This window comes from Gopherus flavomarginatus, chromosome 1 (genome assembly GCF_025201925.1).
Source record: "Gopherus flavomarginatus isolate rGopFla2 chromosome 1, rGopFla2.mat.asm, whole genome shotgun sequence".
Lineage (NCBI taxonomy): Eukaryota > Metazoa > Chordata > Testudines > Testudinidae > Gopherus > Gopherus flavomarginatus.
The window spans coordinates 17,641,661-17,668,287 of record NC_066617.1 but is presented as its reverse complement, the minus strand read 5'-3'; the positions used below and the strand labels follow the sequence as shown (position 1 = coordinate 17,668,287).

The window sequence follows — 26,627 nt, the reverse complement described above, 5'->3', positions numbered from 1 at the left end:
TGAGTGTAACATCTCTGCATCCCAGAAGCTTTGAGTGTTTTGCCTTTAGTTTAACAGGATGTCTTTGCTGCTGCTGGGGTGCTTAAAGGACTATTCCCTTCACAAATCGTACGTTCATTGAGCAAAAGGCACTGGGCTTCGTTAAACCGCTGGGTGTGGAGGACAGTGACTTTGGAAGCAGAGCACAGCGCAGACTGCTTTTCAGTAGAGTTATATAGTTCACAGGGCCGGCTCTAGGCACCAGTGAAGGAAGCAGGTGCTTGGGGCGGCCAATGGAAAGAGGCGGCACATCCGGGTCTTCGGCGGCGAATGCCTCAGTTCCTCTCTGAGCTGTCACTAAAGTGCCGCCGAAGAGGAATAGAGAGAGCGAAGGACCCGCCACCAAATTGCCGCCGACCAATGAAGCAGCACGATCAACTTTCTTTTCTTTATTTTTCGCTTCGCAACTTGCAGCTGCAAAAAAGCTAGAGCTGACCCTGATAGTTCAGCGTATCACCTTCTGTGTCGCTGTTATCTTAACACTTCTATGTTGATTCGTACACAAGGGACCATTCTGAACATCTACTCTGACCCCCTGCATAACACAGGTCAAAGAACCTCACCTAATATAGGTTCGTTCTTTCTGACCATGGGTTTTCTTAGCATGCATTGCTGCATTCTCTAAGAGCTTGATCCTGCATGGGGCTGAGCCCTCTGGCCTTGATGCTGCAAATGACATAATCACATGCTGAGTACACTGACTTTACTTTAATTATCCTGTAGGATTGAGCTCTAAGCACTCCCCAGATATCCACATGGTCGTAATATGGTGCCTAGGTTCTCAGGTCCACAAATGTTCCTATAGACATCCTGGGGGACATGGCTCATTAGATCAGTAATGGAACAAGAGAGGTTTCCACTGTGTAGGTAGCCGATGTGAACCCTATCCCAGATGGTACTAACCAAATTTTGCCTTCACAATTAGTCCATTTTTGCACCACTCCAGCAACACAAAAGAAGCTGCAGACTCCAGTCAGCTAAATGGCTAGAGTGACATAGTGTGACGAACTGGGAGAGTTCTTAATGTTTTCTCTGAATACTGTGTTGGTGCCTCAGTGTCCCCATGGCAGTTCTTAAGTATCTGGCAGAGCAAAGGGCCAGTGCACCTAAATGCCTGACACTCTGTCTCCTAGCAACTGATGGCCTGGGCCCCTCCTCTGCAAAGGTGCCAGCTGAAGGTGTTGGAGACAAAGGGATCAGGTGACCCCCTGGCCCGGGAAAGGGGCTGAGGAGAGAGGAGGGGCTGGGAGGGGTTGTTAGTCTGGAGCTGGCTGGGGTCAAGGGCGGAGGGCAGACCTGGGGGTCTGGCACACTGCCCCCCAGAATGGACCCAGCCGAGGGGTCCGGTTCGCTGTATCTACAAGCTCTGTTTTAGACCCTGTTCCTGTCATCGAATAAACCTCTGTTTTACTGGCTGGCTGAGAGTCACGTCTGACTGCAAAGTGGGGATGCAGAACCCGGTGGCTTCCCCAGGACCCCGCTGGGGTGGACTCGCTGTGGGAAGCGCACGGAGGGGCAGAGGATGCTAAATGCTCCAAGGAGAGACCCAGGAGGTGAAGCTGTGTGAGCTTCTTGCCCTGAACAAGTCTGCTCCAAGGGAGAGGAGGCTCCCCAAAGTCCTGACTGGCTTGGTGGGGAGCAGTTCCAGAGTATCGCCCGGTGACTCCGTGACACATAGAGCAAAAGGAGTGCATCAGTGAATCTGGTCCACTAATCCCTGTCTGTTCAGTGGCCTGCGTTGGTGGACCCAGTCCATTTCCTGTGAAACTGTTAGGCCAGTTCCACGCACAAGTGTATCTGCGCCTCTAAAAGCACCAGCAAACTTGGACCCATTGGGGGTAGCCTCAAAAGAGATAGCAAGGACTGAATGGGCCATGGAGACAGGTCTCTCATCCTACCCCTACAAGGCAGGTTTGAGATGCATTGGCAAGGCAGCAGATGTGTGATGTGTCACTGTCGGCGTTGTACCTATTTTGTAAACAAACAGAGGACTTCACTCCAAATTTGTCAGTTAAGCTCCCTGCAAGAGTCCAAAATGAATTAAAAAAGGCAATGTAATCTCAGTCCTTGTGCACTGTTTTTTTTTTTTTTTAATTTTTTAGATGTAAGAAGAAAATTGTAGAAGGGCTATAAACCCTCATGCCATCAGCCAACCTCTCGCTAATGAGGGTTAGGAAGAAACTGCCCTTGTGTACAAGCTGTCCTGTACTTGCTCACTTTAGGGCTTCTTGCACCATTCTCTCAACCATCTGTTAGAGGCCACGGTCAGACAAGATACTGAACTAGATGGGTCCCTATCCTGATCTGGCAATTCCGAAGTTCCTGACCTATGCTTTGACTACTCTTATCTCAAGGTCAATGCAGACAGGGGTATGTCTCTGTGCAAAGTGTGTGAGTATCCTCTACTGACAGTATAACATATTCCTGAACATGGCTCCACAAATAGTCATGCAGATTCAGAAATAAGAGTGGCTGAATTGTCTTGCTTTCCCAAGGAGATTAAAACCATAGAAATGGAAGCAGGCAGAATTTAAGAATACCAAGATATTGTACAAAGAACACCCTGGCCTACACTTCTCCTCCCACCAGTACGTCACCCTTAAAAAATACAGATCCAGACTAACATGGCTACTCCCCTGATACTTGACCCTTAAAGACATTCAAAAAAGACCTTTCTAAAAGATGGGTGTGTGGGGAATGTTTGGGGGAAAAGCAATCATTTCAACAGAGGATTTTTTGGAATGTCTGTTCTTGTATTTCTGCAGTGAGACCTTTTTCAGAGGTGTTTGGATTGTGAGCATAATGTAGAATCGGCAAACTTGTCTTTCGAGCTGATAGAGCAGAATTACACCAGGGCTACACTGAAGTGAACACTGCCTACAGGTCAAGTACATAAAATACACTTGTCCTCTAGCAGGCTGAGGTTACAGATCTGATTTACGTTTATAAAAGCATATGATTCTTTTCTGAGTCTGGCATGGTTACACAGGAGGTGCTCGGTCAAGCATGGCTGTGCCCCTCTTCTTGATTTTTTCATATGTGAGGTTTGAAAGGTGATGATGGGGCGAGTTTTAAAAATAAGAAATTGATGGAAGTAATGTGTGCGCCATGCAGTGCATTGTGTGTGTTACTGTAGATTCAATTTTCTCTGATCCAGGGAAAGGATATTCACGGCATTCCTTTTGCAAACTGGGACAAATCTATATGTTCCATATCCTGTGATACTTGACTCTAAAATCCTCAGTAGTAGTAATGGTTAGAAAGTGCTTAATAAAGATTAGCTCTTGTCCATGGATCTCAAAGCATTTGATAAATGGTAACCAAACCTCACAACACTCATATAAAAAGTGATCACTAGCTGTATCATTAGGCACCTATATACCTTTGAGAATCAGGCTCTTTGCCCACTATTGAAATGCAGCCACCTCTGAGGGGAAACATAACCGATTGTTTTATGGTGCATAGCATCAGGCTGTGGCAAATGTTAGGTGTGAGAGTGAAGAGAAGCACCGTATCCAGTTATCACTGCATGGGAAATGTGAGCAGGCAGAATATAATTAGCCCAACTTAGAACTTGACCAGGATGTCCAGGTTAACTCTCCAGCACTTTCAAAAAAGTGTCATGAGATCTTTAATGACCACATGTGGGCATAGCCTCAGTTTTATGTCTCATCTGAAAGACGGCACCCCATGTAGCACAAAGCCTCTTGGCATCCTGCGGGTGGACTGGTTCACTGACTCAGAGGGAAGAGTGCCACCTACTGAATCTCCAGCACTATTTGCTGCACTAGCCACGTAGGTGTTTCTGAGCAGCCTCGCATCCAGTAGCAACTCTGCACAGCTAAGGCCTGATTCTATGCTATGCTGAGCACCTACACCTCCATTGCATCCTCAGATGTTGGTTCTCAGCACCTTTTACGATGAGGCCCGTTATAAGTGTTAAAGGCATAATAGCGAAGGATGGGCAACCAGGTTCACACTTTGTTTGTTTGCTTCCGATGTGTATCCAAAAGTTCAGATACTGCTGAACTCCGAAGAACAGGATTTCATATGGGATCTGCTGCATATCCTCTTGTCATCTCTGCTGGAAAGTGGAGTGAGAATATATATATTTAAAAACCTCAAAAAATGGGATTTGTTTCCACCTGTCCTCCTGAAAGAATCCCTGTGAACATGTGGGAGGGGTCTTGTCATTTCCCCTGAACCAGCACGCGCAGTCATCATTACTGCTAACCTACTCGAAAAAAAGCTAGAATGTGTAATTCATGTTTCACCAGTGACAAGTGCCTGGGCCATTGATCAATAACTAGTATTTTGTATCTCCACAATGCTTTACACATGAGAATCTCAAAGTACTCTTTAGAAAAGGAGTGGACTAAGCCTTGCAGTGTCCCTAGGAATGAGCTATAGGGTGATTTTTTTCAAGGGCACAGATGGGTGACTTTCTATGGGAGTTGAGAGGTTTAACTGCCTTTTGCTTTTGAAAGTCTCTGCCATAATCTCTGTATTGTACAGAGAAATTGAGACCCAGAGAGGACTGGTCTCAGCTCCAATGGTGAGGCAAAAACGGAACTGTGGATAGTACATCCTGACTCCCAGTCCCACGTTGTAGCTATTAGACAACAGTAGCAGCGTCCTATGTGTCAGTCTTGCCAGCAATTCAGGGTAGAAGCCAGCTCATGTATCATTTAATCCAGTGTGACTGTGAGAAAGGTGAAGTTGCTTAACCACAGCAGGTATAATCCTTGGCAGAGGATGTTCAATGGAGGTCCTTTTGAATTCTTCAGATTGTTCAGCTACACTCTCAGGTTCATGTGACATGATTCAAAAGGAGCATGGGATGCTCCAGGAATTGGTCCTATCCATTGTTCTCTCTCTCCGTCACTTCCCCAGGTACCACCTTTGGTGCTTGGTGCATTCTCGATCTGTCAGAGTTCTCCCACCACGTTGGGAAGATCTGAGGGACACCATTCCTCTAGAGTCAGGGGCCTGTAGCTGGCTGGCTGTCTCCACCTTCTGCATCTGAGAAAGAGCTGGGACTTCACTGGCTGATACTTATAAAAGAGGGCAGCTGGAACTGAAGGAGGGCACTGCAACACTCTCCAGAAATCTGAAAGGGCAGAGGCTGTGTTCCTAGCGGAGCTGCTGCAGAGAGGAATTGCTTCAGAAACCAAAGGGACAGAAGGGTGACTGTGTGAAGTCCTCTTTTGCTGAGGCTCTGAGGTAAGAGCCAGGAAATTTTGGGTTACCGACATTACTAGTGTGAGGGACAGATTTGAGGAAGGGACTACTCAGTCTGCACAAAAGTTTGAGAGGAGAGTTTGCAAGGTCTGGATTTGTTTTTTGAGAAGGCTTATAATAAAACAACTAACCCTGCTGGGAACTGCTCTCCTGGATTCCTTGAGAGTGCTCAAACAGAATTACCCCAGGAGCGAGCGGACCCAGCAAGAGCAAAACCTGCTCTGGTAGGAGGAGGGTGCGATAAGATAGGCCCCCGTCCTGTTACACATGTAACTTTAGTGCCCTTGTGGCCAAGCTGGAGTCTGCTCTGCAGGCAGCGCTGGCGCACGCAGGAATGCAGCAGGGACAGCCCTTTCCACTCCCATGGCACCTGTTCTAACCCCTCCCCTCCCCAGAGTGAACGAACGAACACACACACATACACACACACACACACGGGAAAAGTACAATGAATATAGGAAAGGGAAATGTTTATTTACAGATGGATGAAAGGAGAAAAACAGGGAGGAAATATAGGGGAAGCAGTACACCAGAGTTGCATTCAGCTCAAGGCCCAGTGGTAGCACAGTTTGAAAGGGTAGACGCTGAGCAATGTGTCTGCACACAGAGATCTGGAGTCCTGGGCAAAGTGAATTTTGGGTGCTCCTGATAATCTTCGGCACCAATAAACTTCCTTCAACAAACCCCTCTGGTGCCCTCTTCTGCCACTCTCTGCAAAGCCACACAGAGAGACCACCTCCTCACTTAACTAGCTACAGCCTCCCTTCTTGTTCCCAGTGCAAAGTCACAAGCCCCAGTACTCACAGCCCCATGCAGCTCTGGACAGCAGTGATACTGGGTCCAGCTCCGGTCTGTCCTTTTTGGGCAATTCCTCCCTGAAACAGGGCTCCTCCTGGCTCCTGTCCTGGGGTGTCCCCGATCAGCTGCTCTGTCCCTCCCAGGTTTCAGGCAGGTTCTTGGCTGCTTCTCTCTGTGCAGATCCTACTGTCTGGAGCTCGAGACACACACACCCTGTTGCTCTCTCCCTTCTCTTTCCCCCTCCCACCAATAGCACTTCCGCCCTGAACAATCAGCACTTGGCCCTACACGAAAAATATTTAAAGGGGCCATGCTCTCCGAACCCCAAGGGAGTTACACTCTCCCTCCCAAAAAAAGAAATAATCCTTGATGTCCCCAGCAGGTTGGCAACTCTGCCATAGACCCCAGCAAGAGACCCAGGGCCTCCATTGGTCAAGAGCATCCCCATCATCCAATCCACAGGACTCCATTGGGGGAACAGGTTTCCCATGAGACAACTTGCCCCCGTGGCACTCCAGAGATCTGTAGGTCACTGGGTTCCCCCAAACAATCATATGTGAGCACACACCTGGTCTTCCCTTCCCTGGAGGACATCTTGGCTGGCTGGCATCGGCTGGGGTGACACCACTGAACATGAAGGCAAGATGATGGATCTTTGAGGCACAAAATTGAGGGTGTCTGGGTTTAAAGTGGCTATTTGCAGTACAGGGTTCTCTGCCTGCACTGTACCTTCCTCATCAGGCTCTTGGGGGGGGGGGGGTCACCACAGCTTTGGACAATGGGGCTTCGGGAGTGCCCATTGTGCAGTGGTTTCCCCAGAAATTGAAATTGGGGGGGGTGTTCAAATTTACGGGGGGGGGGGGTGTCAGGACCAATGAGATAAATAAGAGATATGAATAAAGTAAATGTTTTGTTAGAATTATGCAAATTTAACATAAAAGATGCAAACACATAACAGATCTAGATTGCTAAAAAAAAAAATTAAAAAAATATATTTAATTCAAATTGACTTTTGAAAAGTAAGCCATCATGGGATAAGAGGGCAGTCCTCTCATGGATCAGTAACTGGTTAAAAGATAGGAAACGAAGGGTAGGAATAAATTATCAGTTTTCAGAATGGAGAGCAATAAATAGTGGTATCCTTGAGGGGTCAGTACTGGGACTAATACTGTTCAACATATTCATCTGGAAAAATGGGTAAACAGTGAGGTGGCAAAATTTGCAGATGATACAGAACTATTCAAGATAGTTAAGTCCCAGGCAGACTGCAAAGAGCTACAAAGGGATCTCACAAAACTGGGTGACTGGGCAACAAAATGGCAAATGAAATTCAATGTTGATAAATGCAAAGTAATGCACATTGGAAAGCAATCTCAACTATACATACAAAATGATGGCATCTGAATTAGTTGTTAACACTCATGAAAGCGATCTTACATCGCTGTGGATAGTTACGTCGCTGTGGATAGTTCTCTGAAAACATCCACTCAATGTGCAGCAGCAGTCACAAAAGCAAACAATGTTGGGAATCATTAAGAAAGGGATAGATAATAAGACAGAAAATATCACATTGTCTCTATATAAATCCATGGTACGTGCACAACTTGAATAGTGTGTGCAGATCTGGTCACCCATCCTAAAAATATATATATTGGAATTGGAAAAAGTACAGAGATGGGCAACTAAAATAATCAGGGGTATGAAACAGGAGGAGAGATTAAAATGACTGGGAATTTTCAGCTTAGAAAAGAGATGACTAATGGGGATATGATAGAGGTCTAAAAAATCTTGACTGGTGTGAAGAAAGTGAATAAGAAAATTTTTCGAATCCTTCACATAACACAAGAACTAGCAGTCACCCAACGAAATTAATAGGCAGCAGGTTTTTAAAAAACAAAAGGAAGTACTTCTTCACACAATATAAAGTCAACCCAGGGAACTCTTTGCCAGGGGATGCTGTGAAGACCAAAACTATAACAGGATTATAAAAACTAGATAAATTCCTGGAGAACAGGTCCATCTGTGACTATTAGCCAGGATGGGGAGGGATGCAACACCATGCTCTGAGTGTCCCTAACCTGTTTGCCAGAAGCTGGGAATGGGCAACAGCGGATGGATCACTTGATGGTTACCTGTTCTGCTCATTCCCTCTGAAGCACCTGGCATTGACCACTGTAAGAAGAAAGGATACTGAGCTATATGGACCATTGGTCTGACCCAGTATGACCATTCTTATGTAAAAATTAATTATAATAAAAATGTTTAGTACAGAAATCCCCAACATAATGACCTCCCAAGATAGCAACAATGTGAGATAACAACCTTGGCAAATAATGCATTTTAAAAATCTTGGCCTACTAGGAAACATATTTATATAAGTTTCCATTCCCAGCCACAAATCTAGCATTCTGGAGCAAAGTGACTAAAATGTAGTCCAACAAACAAATGTTTATTTAACTTTTTCCTCCCCCACACCCCACTCACCGGTGTTGTCCTTGGTCAATGGAGAGTAGACTCAAGAGTTCAGAGGTGCTTTCATGTGAGTACACCTTCCAGGTGGGGGACAAGAACGCACCTTGCTTGTTCCTCCACCTGCTCACTGTTCGCTCTGGCCATGGCTGTTCGTTGTACCACCGTTCACTCCACCGCTCTGTTGCCAATGGCCCTGCGCAGTCACCTTCTGCTGCCACCTGCTACTGTGACCTCTGCGAGTTGGTCTCTTGAGGTTCCACCAGCTCTGTGATTTCAGCTGAACTCTCAGTGTGGGAACCTCGCTGTTAGTGCAGTCTGGGCTGACTCTTACACAAAAACACTCTACCCACAGCAACACTGTCCCCACAACAGGACTAAGCACTTAGACCTGATTGTCAGTGATTTCAGCTGCAGTGGTCACTTAACAGAACAAAAGACTGTCTATGGAGCTTAATCAGCTCTGTCTTTAAACAGTGGAGAGGGACAGATCCCCACCCTCTCTCTTGATGCCTTCAAATCATCACAGGCTAAGTGTAGTTCTACTGCCCTTTACTCATACAATAAGAACAACATTTCATCCCCTATTCCCCCCACATTCAAGTGGTTTGTAACCCAACCCCAGCCAAAATCTATCACTTGGACAACACAGATCTGTTCGCTGGATACCTAGGTAGATTAGGTGTGAATGTAAATATAATCTGGCCCTGAAGCCTTTCCCCACAGTCCCAGCTCATCACTAGCTGTCAGGGAGAGCTCATTTTAGACTTTGCTTACAAATCATCATTTGAAATTATTAGGTTGGCCAACATCATTGAAATGAATGCACTGACATCATAAAAAACAACAGCTGTATAAGGAAGCAAGGAAGCTAGTCTATGTTCATACATTTCAAATCTATTAAATTTTTTCAGATACGTGTATTTTATCATACACTGTATAAGCTTTTAAAGTGTGCATTAATGTTTCAGTTTAAATTCAGATTTCCAAACAGTCACTAAATTGGTATGTAACTAGCTCACAAAACTGGAGTGGGGTGTTGGGGAAATTCGGGGGGGATGTAGGGAAATCACTGCCCATTGTGGGTTCTTCCCTTTAACCATCTGTCTGTGCAACGACAAGAGGATCCATTGTGGTCAGGGCCTCTCAAACAGGATGTTTGCCAAACCCCATTTCATCCTCACTCTCTGAGGAGCTGGGCATTCGCAGAGGCTGAGTATATCTCCATCACTGGGACCTGTGTGACTGGGGGGCTCAGAATCTCTGGAAACATCTTCATGGGAAACAATACTTGTCCCACATGTAACAGATGATTCCAGTGGAGAGTTTTGGTGGGGTCGTGACTGCCTGCTGGATGTATGTGATATACTCATAGATTCCCCCCAGTTTTTCCTTTATAATATATGGGTGTGAGTCCCAGCGATCTGCAATTTTGTGTTTTCCCTGTAATCAAAGATTTCGGGCCAAAACTCGATAACCCATCTGAAACGCCCATTGCCTCACTCACCGATCATATCGGATTTTATTCTTTTGATTCTGGTGACCAGATGCTTGTGTCACTATCCGATGTGCCTCCTTCAGTTGATCTCTTAGGCGAGTCACATACCCCAAATACATTTCCAGGAGTGCCCCATCTGAAGACACTCCGAAACAGAGCTCAGTCGGCAAGTGGGCTTCTTGACCAAACATTAGCATGTATGATTTGTACCCAGTTGCATCGTGTTGAGTGCAGTTATAGGCGTGTACCAAATGCTCCACATACTGGCTCCAGTATTTCTTCTGCTGAGGCTCCAAGGTTCCCAGCATGTTGAGTAGCGTGTGGTTGAATCTTTCTGGCAGTGGATCCCCTTGTGGATGATAATGGGTGATGTGTGATGATATTTTTATTTTTTATTTTTTGGTCCCCATGATCTTGCAACATTCTTTTAACCTACTTTCAAATTCCCATCCCTGGTCTGAGTGTAGTCTCGCAGGCAACCCATAGTGAATGAAGAACTTTTCCCACAGGATCTTAGCAACCGTGGAAGCTTTTTGGTCTTTGGTGGGATAAGCCTGGGCATAATGAGTAAAATGGTCAATGACCATTAAGGTATTTGCAATACCCAGGTGGTCAGGCTCTAATGACAGAAAGTCCACAAAGATAAGCTCCATGGGTACCGAAATTGTGATACTGATAAGAGGAGCTGCCTGCTTAAGCAGAGTCTTTTGTCAGATACATCTGGTGCAGGTGTGAACATGGTGGGCGATGTCACCCCCCTCCCCCCAACTAGGGCCAATAGAATCTTGCTTGAACAAGAGCCTCCAGTCGCTCTACTCCTAGATGCCCCATTCGATTGTGGAAGCTATCCTGTTAGCTGGTGTTCGCCTCGCTGGAAAGAATTAAGATGGTTGTGCTCAAAGCCCTGACGCTTCTCACTTTGGTGACTCAGTCAGAGTTGTGAGTTTGATGGTGTGCAGCAGATGGAGTTTGTTTGTGAAGCAGGTTGGGAAAGACGTTTGATCACCAGCTTCTACTGGGCTTTCCCGTATGTAAGAACATGTAGATCTTTTATTGGTATTTCATTGCTGAAGAAATTCAGGTTCTCTTGGCTTGCACCTCCTGCCTCAGCAGCAATATAAATTGCATCTGAATGTTGACTATAATGCAGAATTATAACTAGCCTGATCTATAGAAAAAGATGTTGTAGTGTTAAAGGCCTCTGCTGCCAGCTCTTCCAGTAAGTGCCTAAAACCTCTCCAAAGAGGCTCATTACCTTTTTGCTCTTTGTTACTCCCAGCAACTAGACTTTTCAGAACAGCATAAATGTAGTAGTGAGACGTGAGTTCACTTACAGAGGCCTAAGGGTTTTATAACCAAGTGCTTTATGATGGATCTGTCAAGGCTACCTGGGAGCATAAAATGCCCTGTCACGCTGTACAGGGAACATTATTTTTATTTCTAGAATCCCTGCGAGCACCTTCCTTTTTTCCTATTGAATTCATAGAGGAAGAGAGAGAGAGGAAAGGACACAGACTCTTCTTGCATAACTACTTTGCTCTCAAAGAGAACAAAGATGAGGCAAGAAGCAGGGATGCATGCACCCGGCATTGGGACAGAAAGCCTGGGCAAATGGATCCAAGCACATGAATATACAGTACCAGATGGCTGAGTGTTTTCACATAGGATGCTGGGTGGAAGGGGAGGTAGAAAGTAGCTTACAGGCTTGTGACAGCCATCGTGTTAAACTCTGAATGACCGGATGGAACAACAAGCCAGGAGGGAGGAATAAAAACTGGGATTTTGTTGTGGTTGCAATTAAGAGGAAACACATTTATTTAGGGTTGTTGTCATTATTATTTGCAAAACCTAAAAATTGAATTTCATTCTATTACTGCTAAGCTTTCTAGTACCGATTAGATGCGTGGAGAAATCTTCACATAGCCTGCCCACACAAATGCTCTTTGCAATGGAAACTGACTAATACTACTCACTTGGATTCTCTGCAACTTGCTAAAAAGGTGCTACTAATTCTGGATTTAGCCCTGCAAGGTGCTGATCTCCCTCAACTGCCATAAATTTCTCATCATGTGCTCACACATCACAGGAATGGGCCCTTCTGTTGTATCGACCTACATGGCCCTGTTTTTGCAGAAGGATGACTAATAGGAATGATGGGGCCAAATCCTCTTTAGTCCTCTCAGGTGTGCATTCCCAATGTAGTCAAGGGGACTGCTTCCATGTGTTTGGTGAGCAGGACTGGACCCTCCCTTTTTCCACATGTCTTCTAAGGCTCTGCAGCCATATAGGTCTCAGACTGGAAATGAGCAAAATCAGGAACTCAGCAAAATCTTTGTTCTCCCTTTAACCTGTATGAGCTGTTCCTAGGGGAAATACCTTCTCTTGCCTTCCTAACGCACAGTGACTTTTTGAAAGACCTTACCTTTTTCTGCACAAGCTACTTGCAATTTTCAGAGAAGGATGGCCATTGATGGTACATAAAATGCTTTTAAAAAACAAAGTGAAAACCAGCTGTAGGATGGTCTGCCAGATGGGTTGTAAAGGGAACATTTCAAAAACATGGCGGGGGTACAATCTATGTCAGAGACCAGTCCTGTATAGCCATGTCCATACACCATTTCTTTACACTTTTGGTGTATCTTATCAGTTTTGGTCAATCAAAATAGTCTGGTCACTTTCATTTGTTTCTAGTCAATTCATTTTCTGGTTCTTGGATACCTCACTGTTGCCAACTATGAGTTTAAAATGGGGCTCACACTGCACCTCTACTCCGATATAACACGGTCCTTGGGAGACAAAAAATCTCACCTCATTATAGGTGAGACCGTGTTATATCGAACTTGCTTTGGCCCTCCCTGTCCCTTGTTCCCTTTGACTGCCCCTTCCAGAGACCCCTGTCCCTAATCACCCCCAGGACCCAACCCCCTACCCAACCCCCCTGCTCCCTGTCCCCTGACTGCTCCAACCCCTATCTACAACCCCATGGCGTGAAGCAGAGCAACGTGGCTCCAGCCCACTCCATTCCAGCACCTCCCAGCCGTGACCTTTTGCTTCCCGCCACCAGTGAGTGTGGGGAGGTTGGGGAAAGGACGCCCCCCCATACTCACCTGTGGCAGGAAGCGGAGCACCATGGCTGGGAGCTGGCAGAGTAGAGCGGGCTGGGGCCAGGCTGCTCCGCTTCCCGCCACCAGTGCGTGCTGGGAGGTTGGGGAAAGGACGCCCTACACACCCACCGGCGGCAGGAAGTGGAGGGATGCGGCCCCAGCCTGCTCTGCTTTCCTTGCCCCAGCCTCACTGTGTTGCTGGGGGTGGGGGTTGGGGAAAGGTCCCGCACTCACCTGTGGTGGGAAGCAGAGCACCACGGCTGGGAGCTGGCAGAGTGGAGCGGGCTGGGGTCAGGCTTCTCCACTTCCGCCACTGCCAGTGAGTGAGGGGGGATCCCTTCCCCCAAGCCCTCTCTCCCAAGCGACATGGCTGGGGCTGCAGCAAGGGAAGCAGAGTGGGCTGCTCCCAGCCCCCCACTAATCCCCCAGGCCACTGTGGGGCCCCCAAAATTGCCCTCCCACAGCTCCCCCTCCTAGACCCTGGTGAGGGAGCCCCTGACCGCCCCGAGACCCTCGGCCCCTTATCTAATCCCTTGGCCCCGGCCCAGCACCCTTAACATGCTGCTCAGAGCAGTGTATCAGAGCTTTCCCACGTTGTATGTGAACCCGCGTTATATTGGGGTAGAGGTGTATTTGTTGTTTTTCTTAAAACCTCAGCTCCTGGAGCCAGGTGAATATGTGAGAGTCTCAGCTCTCGTTAGAAGAAGGGTCGGGGGGGGGAAGCTTCTAGCTCTCCTGATTAGGGAGAAAAGCTTGAAAACTTGACCCAAGAGTACCCTAAAGGTTCAGAGACCAGAAGGCAAAGAAAAACCCCCACATTTATTATTTTTTCAAAATCCCATGTTTTTTGTAAAGTTAATGTTTTTTGATACGTGGTTTGTGATATTTTGAATGCTTAGGGTTGACAATACTGCAATCTTTATTCTGGTTTGTGTTCATGCACAGAATGGGAACATATACATCCAAAAATACTGTGTGTTTCTTTTTGCTCTCCTCCTTCTTGCCATTCTTTGTCCTTTCTAACTGATCAGAAGTCCAGTAAAGAATAAATATAATAGAGGGAAGGAATTGGAGCACTTTATATTGAACCATCAGCGGGCGTTCTGTTACTGACTCCAGTCATAGCAGGATTGGGGCCAGATATATGTAATGTCATTTCAAATTAAAATTTAAGTAGCTGAGACTAGTTTTTATGAAACTTTTAAAGACTGTCTGGGATGAAATTATACTTATCTAGCCAGGAATTAATAAATGAATATATCTGAATTGCTGCTGTCAACATCTGGTTCCAAATTATGAAAGGAGCTTTATCCTTAGCCAAAATCCTGGGGCATCTAAATAATCTTGCAGACAAAAGCCCAGATTCTGCGCTCCCTACTCCAGTGTAAACCCTAAGTAACTCCACTGAAATCAGTGGAGCAGCTCAGGATTTACACTGGCGCAGAATTTGGGCTGTGATTTTCCAAGCATGCGAATAAAATCCTTTGTCAGAGCCAGACTTCTGAAGTACAGCGTATGAGAAGATTGTCATAAACAAAACCCTTTGAAGAATTTTGGGGGACAGTAAGAGCTCTGTTTTATTTGGAGAAGCAGAAGTGTTTTGCAGTAGTTTCTCACAGAATTTCAGTGCATACAACCAAGCGAGAGGGTGGGAGAGAGAAGTTTGTCTCTTGAACCTTTATTCTGATCTTTCTTATTCCAGATTAACTCCACTATATACAGTAGAGCTGATCCAGTGTGAAACTAGAATAAGAGAAAGCAAACTTGAGCTTGGTAACTATTTTCCTCTAAAAGTTATTTTATACATAGTGTGATAGACCCAGGCCAGTTGCGTACAGCAGAGTAGCAGAAGGCAGATATACTGGCCACTGACTGACCAGAGCAAGCTGCTCCAGGCTAATGAGAACTCCTGACTCCAATTAACCTGCAAAGACTCAGGTGAGGCCATAAAGCTAATGTGACCGCCTGACTTTAAGGCCCCTCTGATACTATAAAAGGACTCACTCCAGTCAAGCAGAGGAGAGCTGGGGTGCCAGAGGAGAGGAAGTGTGGCTGAAGGGCTGGTCAATGAAGATACCCTCAAGTCATTGCTAAGGGTGAAGAAAGGAGAAGCAGGAGAGCTGTGAGGAAAAGGCCCAGGGAAATGTAGCAACTCTGGCAGTGAACGGTTGGTTGCCAACAGCTGCTACCATTAGGGTCGCTGAGCCGGAACCCAGAGTAGAGGGTGGGCCTGGGTTTCCCCCAACCCACCACTACAGGAACACCTCCTAGGAGGGGAAGTCAGGCCTCTGTCAGGACAGGAGGCTAAACTGTTCTGAAACAAGCCCCTAGGGACAACAGAGACTGTGGGAGTTCTCTCACCAACCTCCTTGCTGGCTTATGATGAAAAGCGCTCAGGAGACGGTAACCCTGGCCCTAGAGAGAGAAGGACTATGTGGAGGGTTGCAGTGAGCCACTGAGGCTAGCATATACCACCTAGAAGTGTGGGACCTATGGGGAAGAGGTCGGAGCTCTGCCACAATAGATTTAAAATTCAACCCATCATGGCAGCCCTTTTTCAAAAGCTGCTAAGCCCCATATGCTAAAAATCTATTGTGTCACTGAGAGAACCAGCCAGTACAAGTACACAGGCTTATGAGACCAATCAGGGGTGGGGGGGGAATCTTTCCTACCCCAAGAACTGCCCTCATATTAGGATGATTAGCTTTCAAAGTAAACTATAATAGAAGGGATAACGGGGAGGAAGAATGGTCTGGGGAGGAAGTGATGTCTAGTGGTTAAAGCACAGAAGTTAATGTTAGAGCCTCATCTCCAGACTGATTTGCTATTTGGTCTTGAGTAATTAAACCCCTATGTTGCCTCAGTTTCTCTATCTATAAATAGGGATGGTAATTGTGACAGATATGGAAATTTCCTGCAAAATCTCTGGGAGATCTTACTGTATTAAATGCAGGTATCATTGTGGGCCAGGGATTGTATGACACTCCATGGGGGAGGGTGACCGTAGCTCCTCCAGGAACTAAGAACAGTAAGGGTGATGAGGCAATCTCCCTCAGTTTGTAACACCTCAAGAGAGGTACCACCACCTGGAGAGGCTCGCTTATACTGGTTCAAACAAACTGGATTCTCCAGACACCAACAGACAGAGAAAGGACTTTTGGATAAACAGCCTGAGTTTAAACTGACTCAAGGCCTGCTTTGTGATCCAGAAAATGGATAGGCCCTTCTGTCCAAGCAAAGCCTCCTTCCTGGGAAGGATTGGAAGGGCTTTGGCCTACTGAGGCACCATAAGACTGACAGGTGCCCTCTGGTCAGCTTTTAGCAGGCATACAGGAACTTCTATGTTTTTCTCTGTAATCTTTTAATTTAAGAATAAATTTACTTGCTCAGAAAGGGCTATGTGGTAACTGAAAGCTGCTAGCAATCACACCGTTCACAGACTTCAGCGAGAAAGCAAAGCACAGATGCTGGGCTAGTTAGGCAGTCTGGCTTGGCTGGGAATGCCACAGTCTAGGCAGAGAAGTGTGCAGCCTGGAAAAAACCCTGGTCAGGAGAGAGAGAGATGAAGGTCTCTAAGCAAGAGAGGTGTGGCTGGGGACCTGGGATCCTAGATTCCATGTCCTTGGTGGAGCATGGAACACAGGTGCAGATACCCTTACCTATGACAGTAATATCTGAGTGTTGTACTGGTACACAAATCTGCTCTATAAAATAGCTAGTTAATTACAAATATTGTATTTTGTTATTCTACAGAAGTAGGGTGACCAGATGTCTCAATTTTATAGGGACAGTCCCAAAATTCAGGGTTTTTGTCTTATATAGGCACCTGTTAACCCCAACCCTGTCCTGATTGTTCACACTTGCTATCTGGTCACCCTACACAGGGGAGACTTTGTGTACCGCTACAACACATAGAAACAAACTTCAGACTGTCCTTACTACAGAGCTCCAAATTTCCTGAACAAACTAACATCCCATTCATTTGCACAATGCAGTGGCTTTGTCTTTGCATCACTGCATTGCAGCTTTTCAGTGTTTAACTCGACATTATTACACCTGGGAATTTCACTCGAGCAACACTCAGTTGTAATTATGGACATGAACCACCTGCCACTAACATCAGTATACTACAGTGGAAGACTGGCATTGGCCACTGTCGGAAGATGGGATGCTGGGCCAGATGGACCTTTGGTCTGACCCAGTATGGTCATTCTTATGTTCAAAATTGGCAACTCTATCTACACCCAGCCTATGTTCGGTAGAGAGTAAAGCTGTGATTTGGTTTCTTGAAAGCCCCACCACTTTCTTTTACTGTTCCTGTGGTGGCTCTTAATTCAGAGCACAACTGTACAGGGCAAAAGACAACAGCCTTATAGCCCAGAAATCTGCTGCTCCTGCAACACTCAGTTTAGCCATGAAAGCATCAATGGCTTGATAACACGATCACCACTGTAGCCTCTTCAATCTTCCATCCTGAACAGCATTTAGTCTTTTAGGGACTTAAGTTTTTAAACCATCATTTGAGGACTTTAGTAACTCAGGCAGAAGTCTATTACAGGAGTGGGTGGATGAGGTTCTGTGGCCCACAATGTGTAGGAGGTCAGACTAGATGATCATGATAGTCCCTTCTGGCCTTAAAGTCTATGAGTGTATGAGAATGGGAAGGGGAGCTTCCCCAGGAGCAGGAAGCAAGGAAAAAAGCAAAAGGAAAGCAGAGAGAGAGGGAGGGAAAATAGGGTAAAGGAAAACAAGAAGAAAAAAGAACAGATACAGAAGAGAAGAGAGACAGCACCTATGCTAGGGCATGAGGCGAGGGGACATAGGAGTCCAGTCAAAATAAAGTAGAAATGATGGCCACTGCTTTCATACTTGGGATTGGTACCATTAGGCACCTCAGACCTTACTTAAACACCTCAAAGGAAGTGACTTGGTTTTCAAAGGTTCTGAGCTCCCACAACTTTAATCAAAGTCAGAGTTGCCTGTTCCCACAGATGGAGCCACTGGTGTAGTGTCACTAAATATTGCTAGTTACTGTGGGGCATTTTAGTATTGAAAGGTTGAGCCAACCAAAAGTACCTTGGCAAAGGATGGTGTTGATGATGTAGATGGGCCAAAATGGCAGATAGTGTCAGTGGAGTGATGGTTTCTTTACTGCTTTTAAAACAGGTTAACCTCTGAAGGCAGCTAGGCTCGGTGACGTACTATCAGTGAAATGAAATGATGGGATGGACTACCCATCTACACAGATAGACAGGCCTTCCCCCAGATAGGTGGATATCCAGATCTCAAAACAATTGCCCTCACAATTAGTACACACTTTGGCAGTCTTAGCAAAGACATGGAATGTTCTCCTCAGGCCTAAAAATGGCCTCTCCAGGTCAGTGACGAAACATGCTAGTGGGATTGGGTGCAGTGTCTATGAGAGAGCAGTTTTCTGGGTGCTCACAGGATCTCAGATTCTCCAGCTCTAAGTATATAAGAGAGAGAAGAGAAATATATATTTCAAGGCTGTAAAAAGCTTGAGTGGCTAAACTTGACGGGGTAACGCCGCTTGGGTCATTGCTTTTCTTTGTTGTAATACCTCGGGCCTGCCAGTTCTTCTCATTTGGAAAAAGTCGTATAAAAACATTTATCTTGTCATGTAGAAGCTGCATTTTTCACTGTTATGGAGTTATGTCAATCCCACTGCAGGCAAGAGGTCAGAAGTGGGACTCCCACACTCATTCTTCAATTTACTGTACTGTGATTGGCCATCCCAATCATGGTGAACCCAAGCAGCATGTGAAATAAGAGTTATGCCTTTCTGCAGCAGGAGCCGTGACTGATACTTGTGTGGCTTTTTAACTGGGTTTTCTACTGGTAAAATTCAAATGCATCATAGATTTCAGTTCCTGTCCAGCACAAAACATTGTATCTGCAGCCTTTTTTGTGCCATGTGGGAGGGAGGGTTTTAGCTTCTGCCTAGGGGCAGAAGAGCTCATGTAACTGATTTTATCCCCTTCCAAACCTTATTCGCACTGTTTCTGTCCCCCCTCTCCCCATGCCTGTGGTGATGCAGCCAACGGGAGCTAAGGTGACATGCTCCTGGGGTCAGAGTAATTTTCCCTCTGTGTGGTCCATCAGGAGGTGTGGGAGACAGATGGGTCTTTCTTTTTCTTCTTCCTTGCATTAATCCCATCAAATGGGGTCCATTTGACAAGTCCTTTCCTTCCGAAGTGCTCTGTTCAGTGCTATAGCCTCTATCACGCCACATACTAACATGTCTTCCTTTATAACAGCCCACCATGGTTTGAGCCAGTCCCTCTGGGTATGTCTACACTGCAGTGAAAAACCTTGGGCTGGCTTGTGCCTGCTGATTTGGCCTTGACTGCGGGGCTGTTTTATTGCAGTGTAGATTTCCGGGCTCAGCCTGGAGCCTGGGCTTTAGGCCTCTGCAAGGTGGGAGGGTCCCAGAGCTCAGGCTCTAACCCAAACACAGAAGTCTACACAGCAATGAAACAGCCCTGCAACCCGAGCCCTGTGAGCCCAAGTTGGCTGGCACGGCCAGCTGTGGGTGCCTAGGTGCTGTGTAGACATACCCTCTGTATTTCTTTCAGCCTTGATCCACTGGATTCTCTTACTGACATAGTTGTTAGGACTGCGCTTTACATGGCCAATCCATCTGACTCTCCATTCCCTCATTTTTTGTGTATGAGTGTTACTTTGAGCATGTCTTGAACATACACGCTTCCTTATGTAATCTTTCTTGTTTACGCCACTCATCCATCTCAACCATTCAAATTTCAGTTAGGCCTATTTCTTCTTTGTTGCCCAGCATTCAGCACCATACATGAAAACTGGACAGACGGCTCTTTTATAGACTTTCCCTTTTAATCTTACTGTCACATACTTATCTCTCTCCGTTTGAGCCAAGCATTTCTTATCCTCGCTCTAATTTCATCCCGAATTTCCCTATTTTCCTGAATTCTGGAACCCAGATACCTGAAACTTTGCCATTTTTGGCTTTGTTGGCCCATCTAGTTTCAAGGATAATTCTTCAGTGTTCACATTATTGAAATCACATACCATATGCTCTGATTTTCCTCTGCTTATTTTGAGCCTATGTGTCTCCAGCACATCTCTTCATTTATCAAGATCCTCTTCTAGGTTATCTTTCTCCTCAACTGCAACTAGCATGCATCAAGGTGCCTCCTACTGTATGTTCCTTGGGAGGGTAAGTAGGACAATGATAAAACAAAGAACTCAGTGCTGACACCGATGTGTCTTTATTTCTCTTTTCCCCACACACACTTTTTTTAGATAAACAAATACCCTTCCAGAAGGCCATCCTTTCCAACTCATGGTCTCTAGGCAGGAGTTCAGTATTGGGTTCCTGCTCTTGTCTGGTTGGCAGAAGCCTTGGAAATGCTATCACTATAGTGTTTAAGTGCCTTCTATGTAAAACTAATAGCAATAGTGTAGTACCTAGTGGACTTCATGTGGTCTCTGGCACTGATCCCTTTTTTGGGGTCAAACTCTGTAGATTTTTGTTTTTAGGGGGAGGGGTTGAGTGTGGGGCGAGTTTGAATTGTGAATGTCCACTTATGGTGGAAAGGCTTTCTCAGCGAGGAAGATTTTGCAACATAAAGATGGTCAGATGACACTGGATTGACCAGATCTCCTCTGGAGGACTCTTCAATAGCCAGATCCCCTTGTTAGAGAATGCTTTCCCCCAGCTCTCATACACTTGTTCCTGGGCATTCTCACAGGGAATTGCTGCTGTCGTGATGGTTCAAAGATCAAAGTTTGAGCTTTGGTATAGCTGGGGCTTAATCCATTAATTGCTTTGAAAATTAAGACCAAGGCCTTAGACAGGCATCAGATGCTGACTTTGAGCAAGTGGAGGGGGTTGAGAACAGCTTGAGGTGTTCACAGCAGCCTGAGCCATGGATATGGCAGACAGCTGCATTCTGCACAAGCTGGAACCTTTGTAATATCTTCACACTCAGTTTCAAATACAATGAGTTTCAATAATTCAGCCTAGTAGTGACATGTGCAAGGATTACTGTGGCCAGGTCCTTGTCCTTGAGAGAGGTATGAAGTTTCTTAGGAAGGTGAAAGAAGGCAGTTTTGGAAACTGATACTAACCAGTCATCCAAGGTTAGTAAAAAGTCAAACAGGACCCAGGACTCTGCACCTCTTCACAGCATTGTACCACTACATCCCAGATTTGTCATAGTAATATTATGATGATATGATTATCCTATTTGTATGCATGTATCATTTTTGTATCTGAAGTTATGAATATTGATTATGGGTCTGTATTTCAAATGAGCTTACTCTGGAAAACACCCACAGCCAGCCTTTCAGGTACAACAGTGAAGAAGCCAGACAGTGCTGATGGCCTATCTGCAAAGACAATGGGCTGTAGAATAGCTCAGCCTTCCTGTGGACGTTTTGGCCAGCCTGTAAGTAATGGCTATTATGACATTGCAAGGGCATGAGACCAGATCACATGACTCAGGACTTCATTTTCATGCCTGTATTTTTCCACAAACTGAGCTGGGAACCATTTTTGAAACAAAGGGTTCTTGCCACGTGCTAAAGCTATATAAGGCAGGGAGTGACATCATATGGGGTTCTTCACTTCCTTCACACCTCAACATCTGAGGGTATGGCTACACTTACAGTTGTACAGTGCTGGGAGTTACAGCTGTCTTCGTACAGCTGTGTAGGGAAAGCGCTGCAGTGTGGCCACACTGACAGCTACCAGCGCTGCAGTGTGGCCACATTTGCAGCATTTGCAGCGCTGTTGGGAGTGGTGAATTGTGGGCAGCTATCCCAGCATTCAAGTGGCTGCAACATGCTTGGGGGTGAGGGGGAACGTGGGGGAGAGAGAGAGAGTGGATTTTTGGATCTGTCAGCTCCCTGCCTTGCAAGTTCTAAGGACTGGAACATACACATCACCAACCTGCAATCAATTTAAAAGTTTCGAGCCCTTCCCCCACTCCTCCCTTATTCACTAAATGCAAATTATGCACTCCTAAATAGCCTTCAGACCACATAAGCAGCTGCTCAACACGGACTCCCCCCTCCCCCTCTTCCATGTGACTTCTCTCTTCAAGCAAACAGCTGTGAACCTTCCAAAGCGATTCCCCTGCCTGCCTCCGCTCGCTCCAGCAAACAGGAGCTGTGTTTGTTTTTTAGATAAGCAGCTCGGGGGAGCTCGGAGTTCAGCCATTCTTCCGGTTTGTTGTGAGCAGGCATTCTGGGATACCTCCTAATACCCTGGAGGCCAATAACAGCGCTTTTGGTGGCCACACTTGATGAGCAGCGCTGTATCACCAGCGCTGCAATCGTTACACCCCAAGCAGACCAGGTGTACAGCCAGCGCAGCAGCCAGGGAGTTGCAGCGCTAGATGTACCTTGCAGGTGTGGACAGTTACTAAGTTGCAGCGCTGTAAACCCACCACCAGCGCTGCAACTCTCCAGTGTAGCCAAGCCCTCAGACACGCTTCTGAGGAAAAAGGACTTGGAACAGGGGGGTGGGGATCGCAAACCGCAAATCAAATGCAGTTTGTCCGTTTAAGAATTGGCCAGTTAAGGTGAGAAATTGCTATTCATATCCAGTCTTTCTAGTATCTTAGGCTTAGTTTGCAGTTTCATTTATTTCCTAGGTAATCTGCTGTGATCTGTTTGCTATCACTTAAGCTCTAGCTTTTTGTAGTTAATAAACGTTGTTTTCTATTTTATCTAAACCAGTGCATTTTGAATGAAGTGTCTGTGTTGACCAAGTTGGGATTTTTACCCAATCTCAGCAAGTCCTCTTCACATTGCGAGAGATGCTGACTGGGTGTTAAACTCATATACTGAACAAATTTGACCAGGGCAGGATGGGTACAGTTCCGGAGTCCTGAGCTGGTGGCTATGTTGGCTGTATCCTCTCTATTGTTGGTTCACATGCAGTGGCTGGTCAGAGAGCCTGCATGTAACTGCAACTGGGTGTGTCCCTACTGTGTATATGCTGGTGGGAGCGTAAGACCAAGAGCGGGCTGAAGCTTGTCACAGCAGCACAGTGTGAGAGGGAGGTCAGAAGGCTCAGCAGTACCCCAGTTGCAGGCAGCACTCCAGGAGAAACCCATCACAACCACCACTGTGTTGAAGGAGCCCTCCCACAGAGAGAGAAAGGAGTGCTCCATTTCCCCCCACCATCCAAGTAAGCAACCATGTTCACACTGTGCTACAGCTCATTCAGTCAGCCAGGGAAGAACAAGTCACTCACACCATAGTCAAAGACCATAGTAGCCTGACTAACATGCATAGAAAATGAGGTGGAGAGATGTTGAGACCACTCCTGGAAAGAGGTCACTCTTTGAAGGTCAGGGCCAGCTCTTCAAGTGTGTTAATCACCTAGCACCTTCCACTAAGAGTGACTGAGGACAAGGCTCCTCTCTCATACCCTGTGGAGAACAGTGGGAGCTAATCTGTGTTCTGTCAGGCTCATAATATCTAAACAGGGATTCATAGATTCTAAGGCCATACAGGACCATTGAGGTCAGACTAGGTGATCATGGAACTTCCCTGAAATAATTCCTATTTGAACTTCCAGTGATGGGAATTTCACAACCTCCCTTGGAAATCTATACCAGAACTCACCTTGTAGTTAGAAAGTTTTTTTCTCTACTATTTAACCAAAATCTCCCTTACTGCAGATTAAGCCCATTGCTTTCCACTACAATTATCACAGCCCTCTTTATAACAGTCCTTAATGTAGCTGAAGATTGTTAGCAGGTCCCCTCTTTGTCTTCTTTTCTCAAGAGTAAACATGCCCAGAATTTTAACCTTTCCTCACAGGTCAGGTTTCCTAAACCTTGTATAATTTTTGTTGCTGTCTTCTGAACTGTCTCCAATTTGTCCACCTCTTTTTCTCCCAGAATTGGACACAATACTCCAGCTGAAACCTCACCAATTGTCTCCTGTGTCTTAGATACAACACTCTCTTGTTAATACATCCCAGAAGATTAGCCTTTTTCACAACTGCATCACATTGTTGACTCACTCAATTTGTGTTCCACTATAACCCCCAGATCCTTTTCAGCAGTACTATGATTAGTCCTCGTATTGTAGTTGTGCGTTTGATTTTTTTTCCTTCCTAAGTGAAGTACTTTGCACTTGTCTTTATTGAATTTTATCTTGTTGAATTCAGACCTTATAGTAATTTCTTCTAGATAGCATTTCCCTAGTTTATGAGACTGTCATTTAAGACTGTGTTAAAAACCTTACAAAAATCAAGTTATATCCCATCGGCTGCTTCTCCCCTAACCCTGAGGCTAGTAAACCTTCCTAAGAAGGAAATTAGGATGGTTTGGCATCATTTGTTCTATTCCTTTTATAACCCTATTATCCTCTAGGTGCTTAAACTGATTAATAATTTGTTCCAGTGTCTTTCCAGGTATTGAAGTTAGGCTGACTGGTCTATAATTCCCCAGGTACTATTTGTTCCCCTTTTTAAACATAGGTACAATACTATGTTTGCTGTTCTCCAGTCTTCTAGGACCTCACCCGTCCTTCATGAATTCTCAAAGATAATTGCTAACGGTTCTGAGATTGCTTCAGCTAGTTCAAGTACCCTAGGATGAATTTCATCCGGCCTTGCCAACTTGAATACATATAATTTTATCTAAATATTCTTTAACCTTCTTTCCCTATTTTGGCTTGCATTCCTTCCCCCTTAGCATTAATATTAATTGTGTTTGAGTCATCATTAATCTTTTTAATGAAGATTGAAGCAAAATAAGCTTTAAACACCTCAGCCTTCTTGATGTCATCAATTATTAGCTCTCCTTTCCTGCTAAGTAAAGGACTGTCATTTTCCTTTATCTTTATCTTTATCTTTTTCTTGCTTCTAATATATTTAAAAAAACCTCTTCTTATTCCCTTTTATGTCCCTTGTTAGGTGTAATTCACTTTGTGCCTTAACCTTTCTGATTTTGTCCCTACATACTTGTATTACTCTTTTTTGTATTCCTTAACAATTCATCCATGTTTCCACTTTTAGTAGGACTCTTTTTCTGAATTTCAGTTCATTAAAGAGCTCCTGATGGAGCCATATTGGCCTCTTTCTATTCTTTCCATCTTTTCTATGCATTGGGATAACGTTCAGTTGTATCTTTAATATTGCCTCCATGGGAAACTGCCAGTTCTCCTGCCTATTTCCCTTAGATTTTCTTCCCGTGGGACCTTACCTATCCCTTCTCTGGGTTTGTTAGTCTGCTTAATTGTCCTTATTCTGCTGTCTCATTCCTTGCTCTCCTCAGAATCATGAAATCATCATTTCATGATCACTTTGACTCAAATTGCCAAATCAAGTCTAAAATGGCACTCCCTCTGTTTGCTTCATTTTCTGAAATAAAAAGTTGTCTCCATCACATTCCAAGAACTTACTGAAAATCATGTGTTTTGCCATATTACATTTCCAACAGATGTCTGGATAGTTAAAGTTCCACATTATTACCATGGTCAGTCCAAATCTTCCTAAACTATGGGAATGTTCAGAATCTGAACCTGAAATCAGATACAAATTTTTGCAGAGAAGTTGGCATATTTTTATCATGGGTGAAACCAGAATGCCAGATCCAGTTATAATGAGTATCTATGCATATTGCAGTGTTTTTGCAGCCGTTTTGGTCCCAGGATATAAGAGAGACGGGGAGGGTGAGGAAATATCTTTTATTGGACCAACTTCTTTTGGGGAACGGGACTAGCTTTTGAGCTTCTTTATACAACCAATATATCAGTAATACAACCAGTTATGGGTTAATACATACCTATAACCTTTTTAATTAAAGATGTCAGAGGGGTAGCCGTGTTAGTCTGGATTTGTAAAAGCAGCAAAGAGTCCTGTGGCACCTTATAGACTAACAGAGCATGAACTTTCGTGGGTGAATACCCACTTTGTCAGATGCATGGTATCTCTGAATGTGATAATGGGGGGCACAGGCCACGTAAATCAGTCAGCTCACCCTTGAATACCTCTTTGCTGCATAGATGCTGGAACTGGAGGTGCTGCCACACCCCATAGCTTGAAGTGGTTTCCATCATATACAGGGTTTACAGTTTGGTTCAATGGCTCTCAGCACCCCTGCTATAAAAATTGTTCCAGCACCCCTGCCTTGCTCTGACCGGTGGACCACGTGACTATGTTAGTGACAGGTGGCTACAGAGGGAGAATCAGAGAAATCATAATGGGTTCCTGTCATCCTTTTTTCCCCTTATTTGTGCCTGACACTATTAGTTTTTGAAATCTTGAAATTCATCTTTGTGAATAGAAAAAGGAGCCTGTGTTTGTCTTAGTGATTCATCAGATAAAAAATTCATTTTGAGCCCTGAAAGACATCTCTGGTTGTTTAATCTCTCTGGCTGATATTATAATACAGCTATAGGAAGAGTGAAAAGACACTGTTTTTACATGTTCTATCTAATTTTGCCCTGAACAAGAT

General features: G+C 45.2%; 1 protein-coding gene and 1 long non-coding RNA gene across 3 annotated transcripts in view; one reads left to right on the top strand and one right to left on the bottom strand.

Annotated features, from left to right (window-relative positions):
- The window catches only part of LOC127043211 (uncharacterized), a 54,855-nt gene extending 48,556 nt beyond the window's left edge, over positions 1-6,299 (bottom strand). The window contains exon 1 of the long non-coding RNA XR_007772176.1: positions 6,085-6,299. This is a non-coding gene — a long non-coding RNA (uncharacterized LOC127043211). The remainder of the gene's footprint in view (positions 1-6,084) is intronic.
- Positions 1-26,627, top strand: part of FRMD4A (FERM domain containing 4A) — a 554,591-nt gene that overhangs the window by 194,804 nt on the left and 333,160 nt on the right. The window lies entirely within an intron of this gene.